Source organism: Wolffia australiana, chromosome 17, assembly GCF_029677425.1.
Source record: "Wolffia australiana isolate 7733 chromosome 17, ASM2967742v1".
Classification (NCBI taxonomy): domain Eukaryota; kingdom Viridiplantae; phylum Streptophyta; class Magnoliopsida; order Alismatales; family Araceae; genus Wolffia; species Wolffia australiana.
The window spans coordinates 6,491,906-6,499,902 of NC_135851.1; positions in this window are offsets into that span (position 1 = coordinate 6,491,906).

The window sequence follows — 7,997 nt, forward strand, 5'->3', positions numbered from 1 at the left end:
AGCTTCTCAAGTGTGCAGCCTCCAGACATATCCACGCAGTCCTCGGCACGTCAAATCTCCTCCTTCTCATTGATGAGCCCTGTTCACACTCCATCATCGTCGTTACGTTATCTCGATCTCATCGAGAGTGGAGAGGAGGTGTGGGGGGAAGGGAGAAGAAGAGGAAGGCCCTTGAACAATTCTGGCCTGGGTGAATTCTGTTCAGGGCCTTCCCCTATTTTTCCTTAGTGGGTATTTTACATAAAACCCCCAAACTTAAGTATCTTCCGATGTCCAAAGATCATTTGCATGTGACCCTCTATGCCCATGTATCAGTCTAGTTAACAACTCCAGTTGTCCAATAACTTTATTGGCCTTCCATATTAATTAACTATATCATCATATTGATAAGTTAATATCAAATCGACTCAACTCCATCGATAGGTTGAGTCTCCAACCAATGGGGTGCAATGCTACACCTCGTGCCGAAAATAAAAAGGAGTATACATGGACTCACTCATGAAATATGTTTGTCATCGGTTACCGTCTCCGTATAGTCCCTCATCCACTTGACGCTCCTAGGATGACTTAGGGTATGGTCAATTGTCAAATCCTAATCGGTCATCTGAGTTAGTACTAATGCGTTTGAAAACCATCGGAGAGCTCTTCTCCGATATTTCACTTCCTTGGCCAAGGACTTCATCGCATAGTCTTCCATGAGATGTCACCTCTTATACCGAGGGTGGATGATCCCATCTTGACCACTAAATTGTCTTCATGAATTTATTGATTTACCTGAACTAAGACTATTTAGAATCTCATGATTAGGGACACGCACTTCATAGTCAAAGTACAACTGTCCGTCCACAAGACGTCTTTGGTGTCTCAGATTTAAGGACCACTTACACAACCATGATGTGAATTAACCTGATTGGTAGTTCAGTATAATACCATTCAGGGATTCATACGGATCAATTCAGTGAACTTTTTCCACCAAAGAGTATCCACTATTTATCCTTGGTGTCTCGACACTAATGACTATGCAACTGGCCATATGTATCATATGAGTGAGGCTAGATAGTGCTATTTTATCCAGATACTTTGATTTCCTTCTTGTGTATCCTTTGAATAAGAATATATAGAATAGATGCTTAAAGACTAGTGATCTTTGTATTACGATCTCATCATAATTCAATAAGTATGATCATGTATTAATGGACTTCATTATAAGCATCACACGTGCGCTATAATAAATATGTTCTATTAATGAACATGGAACGAGACATGGAATGTGTGATTGGCTTTCCGGACACATATATTTCCATAAGTATTGAGGCTTGCACATGTTCAATATGAGCATATTCTTAGCTCTAGATTTGATAATGTGATAGTAAGAGATAGAAATATTTTTTACTAAATATGCCTATGTCAATATTTTTTGAACCAAAAGATGTGATTTTTAGATCCATCATCCCCCTTGGTCAGTTTGCTGGATTTTTTAGTTTGTGAATATTTGATGACAAACACTCTAAATAGCCTTAAAAATTTTTGCCCATGAAGATATTTACTTGAAATAAATAAGTGGCAAGTTTATTTTAATTCAAAAAATGGGTAAACTGCATAGTTAATATGACAAGTCACTCACCTGACTTTTGGTTCATGCGATTTTATATCCGCTATCCTACTATCATTCTTAGTATTGGGCCCATGATCTCTCTGCATGGCTCTTATGTGATCTCATCACTATTTAGATGTTTTGGACTATTGAGATAATATATAGTTATATTTTTTTGAGAGACCGTATCTTAGTCTTAAATGTTGCCCAAAGGATGTCAACCTTTCTTGTGCCACTACTGCATCTTTGATCATTCTTGTTATTGCCACCAGACTTGGTCAACCCCATAATAATCATAATTTTACCCAAGCTAGGATAGCATAACCTGTTTGTAGCCTGCAACATGTGTACACCCTCCCCCTTCAAGCATGTGTGCAGCCCATCTATGCACCCCCAAGCTGCTATTCTATGCACTGCATGTCATTCATCCTCTGAGAAAATGTGAAAAGCTGATTTTGTCGGTGAAATAGTTTTTTTACAATGAGACAAGAAATAAAGTTAATATTTCACCTTAATAATTTAATATTAAGTATTTCAGGGACTAAATGGGCCAATCCACATAGAGAAAGACTTAAGGGATCTGAATATTACACTATGTAAAACATGGATGAGAGGAGCAGAGAGAAGATTTAAATGATCAAGAATGCCTTGACCTTCTTTTGCTAACCAAGACAATCCAGATAAGTGTTGGAAGAATATAATATGTATTTGTGATGGTAATCAATCTAAAACATTACTCAAATGAGAAGATTATAACTAATTTTAGTATTTTATTGTGATCCAATACAAAGTAGACATGAATTCGATTAAACGATTCAAAAATCCAATAGAGGCATTTTGCAATGAGCATGTGAGAATGAAAAAATTAAGAAGAAAATTTACTACAATCATGGTAGAATAAATAGATTCATCTCTAGCCGCATTTTTTCATGCTAGCCAACCAATTTTGCAGGAAAAATAACAATGATTTTACAATTGATCATCAAAACTAACAAAGGAAGTTAGACACGAGAGACAGATGACTTCAAGAAAGTTCTACTCTACTTCATCTAGATCATATCCAGCTTGATCTTCACATCTCCTATGGCTACGATTGACATTTTTCTAATGGAGTGAAACTCTCAAACTCTTTTATATGGCTCAATTTCAGCATGACACCTGTTTTGGTTGCCTTCACATTCCTTTCACCTGCATATAGTCATGAGCATATAAAATCCCTAGAAAATATAATCATTTGATTGGCGTCCAATGATTTTCATGCCCGTACAATTACTACTTATTTCCTGTTCTCAATATGAGTGTGATGCAACTAATAATGTTAAAAACATCAAAAAATGTAAGGCCATCAAATCCATGTAAACATGATGATGCAGGATGATTAGGGGATGACGGGGTGATGCAGGTTTGCTAGAGGAGACGGGGACGGGGTGGCAATGGGAACTGGATACTAGGATGACTAGGGGAGGGATGGGATAAAACAGACCACAAATCACACGATCATATTCAAAGATTTAAATCCGGTGAAAATAATGATGGTGCAGCCCCTTTCTTCGTCGAGGGTGGGAGTACTGTCTTACAACCACTGCGGTGAAAACAAAGCAACATGTTCAATAAATCTGATTGGCGATTGCTAGAAGATTCAAAGACCTTTTCAACTAGTCGCTTGAAGATTCACAATCCAATCAAATCCGACGGCGGTGGATGAACACTCGAAGAACACTGGAAGAAGAACACGGACACTAAAGAGTGTAGAAATACCTCGGCACTAGATAGTGCGAGAAGAGGATGCGAGAAATTCTCGATGCGCCGTTGGCGGGATGATTGATGTGTGCTTCGATAGGGTGTCGCAGATCCAACTGTGTGGTCGATTGGCGAGGGGGTCAAGGGGGGAGTCGGCCCCTTGCAGGGTTCAGGGCACTGCCCTGAAACCTAAATGGTAAACGGGCTGTGCGCTTGCACAATTAAGGATCTGAAGCTGGGATGCTGATTGTAGTGGTCGTGTGGGCGTGAGGTGGCTGCGCGGACGGGCGGCCTTCGAGGGGGGCGGCCTGTGTGCGGGCGGCGGCTTGTGTGCGAGCAGGTGGAGGCCTGTTTGGGCAGGCTGCCTTCATGGGCGGCGGCCTGCGTGCGAGTGGGCCTGCACGAATGACGATCAGCGTGGGCGGCGACCGGCTCATGGGCAGGCTGCCTGCGTGGGCGGCGCCCTGCGTGCGGGTGGGTTGCCCGTGTGGGCAGGCTGCTTGTGCGGTCGGCGGCCGGCATGGGCAGCGGGCCTGGGTAGTGGGTAGCCTGAGCACAGGGCAGCGGCCTAGGGACGCGGGTGGCCAAGGGCAGGGCGATGGCCTAGGGCGGGGGGCGGCTGCCGAAGGTGCAGGGCATGGCGGCGATCAGCGACGGTGGTGACCAAAACGGGACGGGGAGGATAGAGCAAATCTTCCAGGAAGAAAGAAAACTTCAATTCTTGAAAATAGATTCACCAAGTGTATCGTGCAACATTGGCCTACATATAGGCCTTGGAGGAAAGAGAAAATACGAGAAGTAAGATAAAATAAACGACGTATTATCGTGTCACGTCAAAGGGAAGTTCTGGATCTGGCGTTGACGATGTGTCATGATGCGTGACGTGTTGTGTGTAGGTGGAGACGCGTCTGATGCAGGCGCATTAATTTGATCGTTATCAGGGTGGTTCTGCAGTTGTTATTGGCGACGAGTCAAGATGCGGGACGTCTCGGATGATGGTGGCGGCGCGTCCGAATATGGTGCATTGACGTCATCACCACCACATGAAATGACCACTAAATGATATGATAACATGCATATTGGAGTAATAAATACAGAGTTAGGATGTAATTTACATGATGTTAATGAATAATTAAGTCTAATGCACACTCAAAACTAGTTAGTTGCAAGTTGTAGTCATTCTTGTTTACCAATGTATGATGTTATGTGATTTAACTTAGAATAGATTTTTTTAATAACTGGTAAAATATATTATATTGTGATGAACATAGTTTTGGGCAAAAAGATAGCCGCTATGTGTAATTAATTTCAAATACAAAAAATTCATTATTCAATCACTAAGTAAAGGTTAAGGATCTTTGAAGTGAGAAATTAGTTTTGAAGGGAAGAATATATAGGCATATGAATTATAAATGAAGGAATAAATCTGGGAAATATTAATATTGTGATAGTTTTAATATATAAGTAATTATTTGGGGGTAAGTATTGGTAGTTATTAAATATAGAAAGTACAATTTTTGGCTGCAAAGAGCAGTTGATAATGAACATAAATACTATTAAAAAAAATTTACATATTGAAATGATAGAGGTATGTAATGAATGAGGGTCTCTCTTGCGCTTGAGAGCAGCTCCTCTATGTCCTTGCATCCCCATACACAACCCTTTTGTAAGCTTGCTGTCTACCATGATCTAGTTGATGAAACAGCAGGACCCACTTGTGTTGTAGACATGCTAAACCTGCATAGTCTACAAAGGACAGTCTACTGGGATGACTCTCCATTACCTTATGATGTTATCTGCTCATCTCTATACTCCTAATCATTGTCTAAAACAGGCTTCCTTCCAACTCTCTAAAGTGTTTTTCCCTTGAGTTCAGACATGCATGGTTGTTATTAGGGAAATGGTGGTCTTGACAACCCTCCGCCACATGAATTCTATGCGACATGAAAGGATAAGTACAGCAGGCCTGAGTGGACTCAAAATGCTACTTCCAGGACCCACACATCTCAGATTATGGTCATTCTGACCAGCAAGGAATACAGATCTTTCTCAAGACATAAATGGTGTCCTTTTCAACAGGTGGTCATGTTATCATTCACATGATTTAACATTCATTATTTTCTGATACCTAGCGTCAATAAATGTTTCTTACATCCATATCCCACATGATAGGTAATTTCTCAATTTTTTTGTATATCTCACCCTATTCTGCACCCCCCTCTATTTGTATTCCCAATTTTCAGACGTACCTTATTAAGGGTCAAGGTATTATCCATATGTCAAAGACTTACCAGTGAACCTCATTTCCATCATTTCCCTGATTCTATGACATAAATGCTATTTCTAGTTTCTATTTCATTTTATTTTACACACTGTGGATGAGAAAGAGGATTGGTTTGGGGTGTAATAATGGGTGCATCCACCAACTGGCCTCAAAATTTCCAACTCTTGATCTGTGTTCCATTTTTTACACCAATTAGGCATCCATATTACGGCTGCATCTTTGGGTCATCAAAGGTTTCTTGTCAATCCATCACATTGACTTCAGTCCTTTGGTCTATGAGGCATCTCAAATGTGTAAACACCATTGTGCTAAATACAAAAAACTTACCTTCATTGGTATATTGTATTAATTTTATCTTATTCATCATGATGGGTGGACACCATCGTGTCCCCTACTCTGGATTATCTCTAATACACCTTTGTTGACGATTATAATAACATATTGTGGGCATGTCTCCTCCGAAACTTAATTGAGGTTGTTTTTAATATTCATACCTTCCTCCGTGGTATCATGATCTATTTCTCCACGTCCCCATTACACTCTCTGGGAAAAAAACACCCTTAAGTTTGATCAAGACTCCCTTCATTCCCTATAAATATCCATGGGTATCATCCACCATATCTTCTGTACATACACATTCAGATATAATGGGGTTTATGAAAGGAAACTTTATCATATCTTTAACCTGAATTATTTTATGTCATGTGAGATGGATGCTACAATCTTTGGGCTGATGATGCCCTTATTGGGCCTTTCCAACGGCAAGAAGGCATATGTGTTCATAAAAATGGCATGAAGCCATGCTTGTGCAACATGCAATGTGTCGTTACCTTTGTCATTCATTCATATGCACAAGTCTCTACATAGATGAACTGATTACGTGTTTATGACTCCCCCTTCAATACATTTCTATCCAACAGTACAAAGTGCCGAAAACACCTTATTGCCATCTGATAGTAGTTGGATCAAGAACAATATAGACTATAATAAACTCCATTTGATGTTTATAATGAACTCCATGAATATGTGTAGTGAACTATTGAATTATGATTAGATCGTAATGCAGTGAGCACTGGCATTAAAGATGTGTTATAAACAATACAATTCCATGGATATTTGAGATGGACATCTAATTACTAGGATAGAATATCACTATTTGATCCTACATATATTATAAGTATGGTTGATCCTATGGCTATTAGTGTGCAAACACTAAGGACATATGGTGTGTGCTCTTTGGATAAAGGCTTCATTGAATTGATCTACATGAATCACATAATGTTATCATACTTAAATGTTAATCATGATAATTCATTTCATTTTTGTGTAAGTGATTTTTTTACCTAAGACCCCAAGAACATCACTTGGATGGACGACTATCTTTTGACTACAGCTTATTTGTTCCTAAGTATGAAATTCAAACAAGTCTTAGCTCGGATATAGTAAGAATCACACAGAGATGATTGAGTGGTCAATACAGGATCATTCACCTTGGATATTGGAGGAGATTTACTCAAGGAAGATGATGTAGCTAAATGCCAGGCCATGGTAGTGAGGATCTTGGAGAAGACTTTCTCCAATTATCCTCATCACTCATTAGTACTAATTGAATGACAAATCAGGGTTTGATGATTAGCAATACACTAATTTGGGAGTCTCACGCAGATGAAGGATTATAGATATACAGTAACCAATCATGGTAAAGGTTCCATGAGAGTTCAAACTCTACTCTATACCTTCTAGAGCGCGAGGTGTAGCTTGGCACCCCACGTGATGGAAGCTTAAAATATTGATTAGGTTAAATTGATCCTTAGTTGATTAATCAATATGTTGATATAGTTAATAATGTTGGCTAATAATCGTTAGTGGGTCACTAAAATTTTTAACTAGAAGAATACATGTGCCTAGAGCATCATAAACATAAGAGTATAGGGTCATTGGAGGATATAGTTTTACTTAATAGGTTATTATGAAAAAATATTTATTCAAGTATAAATAGGGGAAGTGAACCCATTTTAGGCACCCAGGCCAGACAGAGTTAGCCTCCCCCTTTCCTTGTCAAGTTATCCTCTCATCCAACAAATATTCTACATGGTGAGAATATCTATAAGAGCTTCAAGAAGACTTGTAGAAGAAGAAAAGGAGATCCAAGAGCACCTTGATTGGATGGATAATTCTAGAGGCCAGACATATCAATGGCTTAAGAATAATCTACAATGGAGCAAGTCAAGGGTGGAACAAGTCTCAAGGTATACATGATGTGTACCTTTTGAAAGATCAATTTGGAATCGATCAGCTTCTATTTTTTAGAAATTAGTTTTCTACCCTTCGATCAAGGCACCAGAACTGGACACTTACGGGTCATGATATGTTACCCAA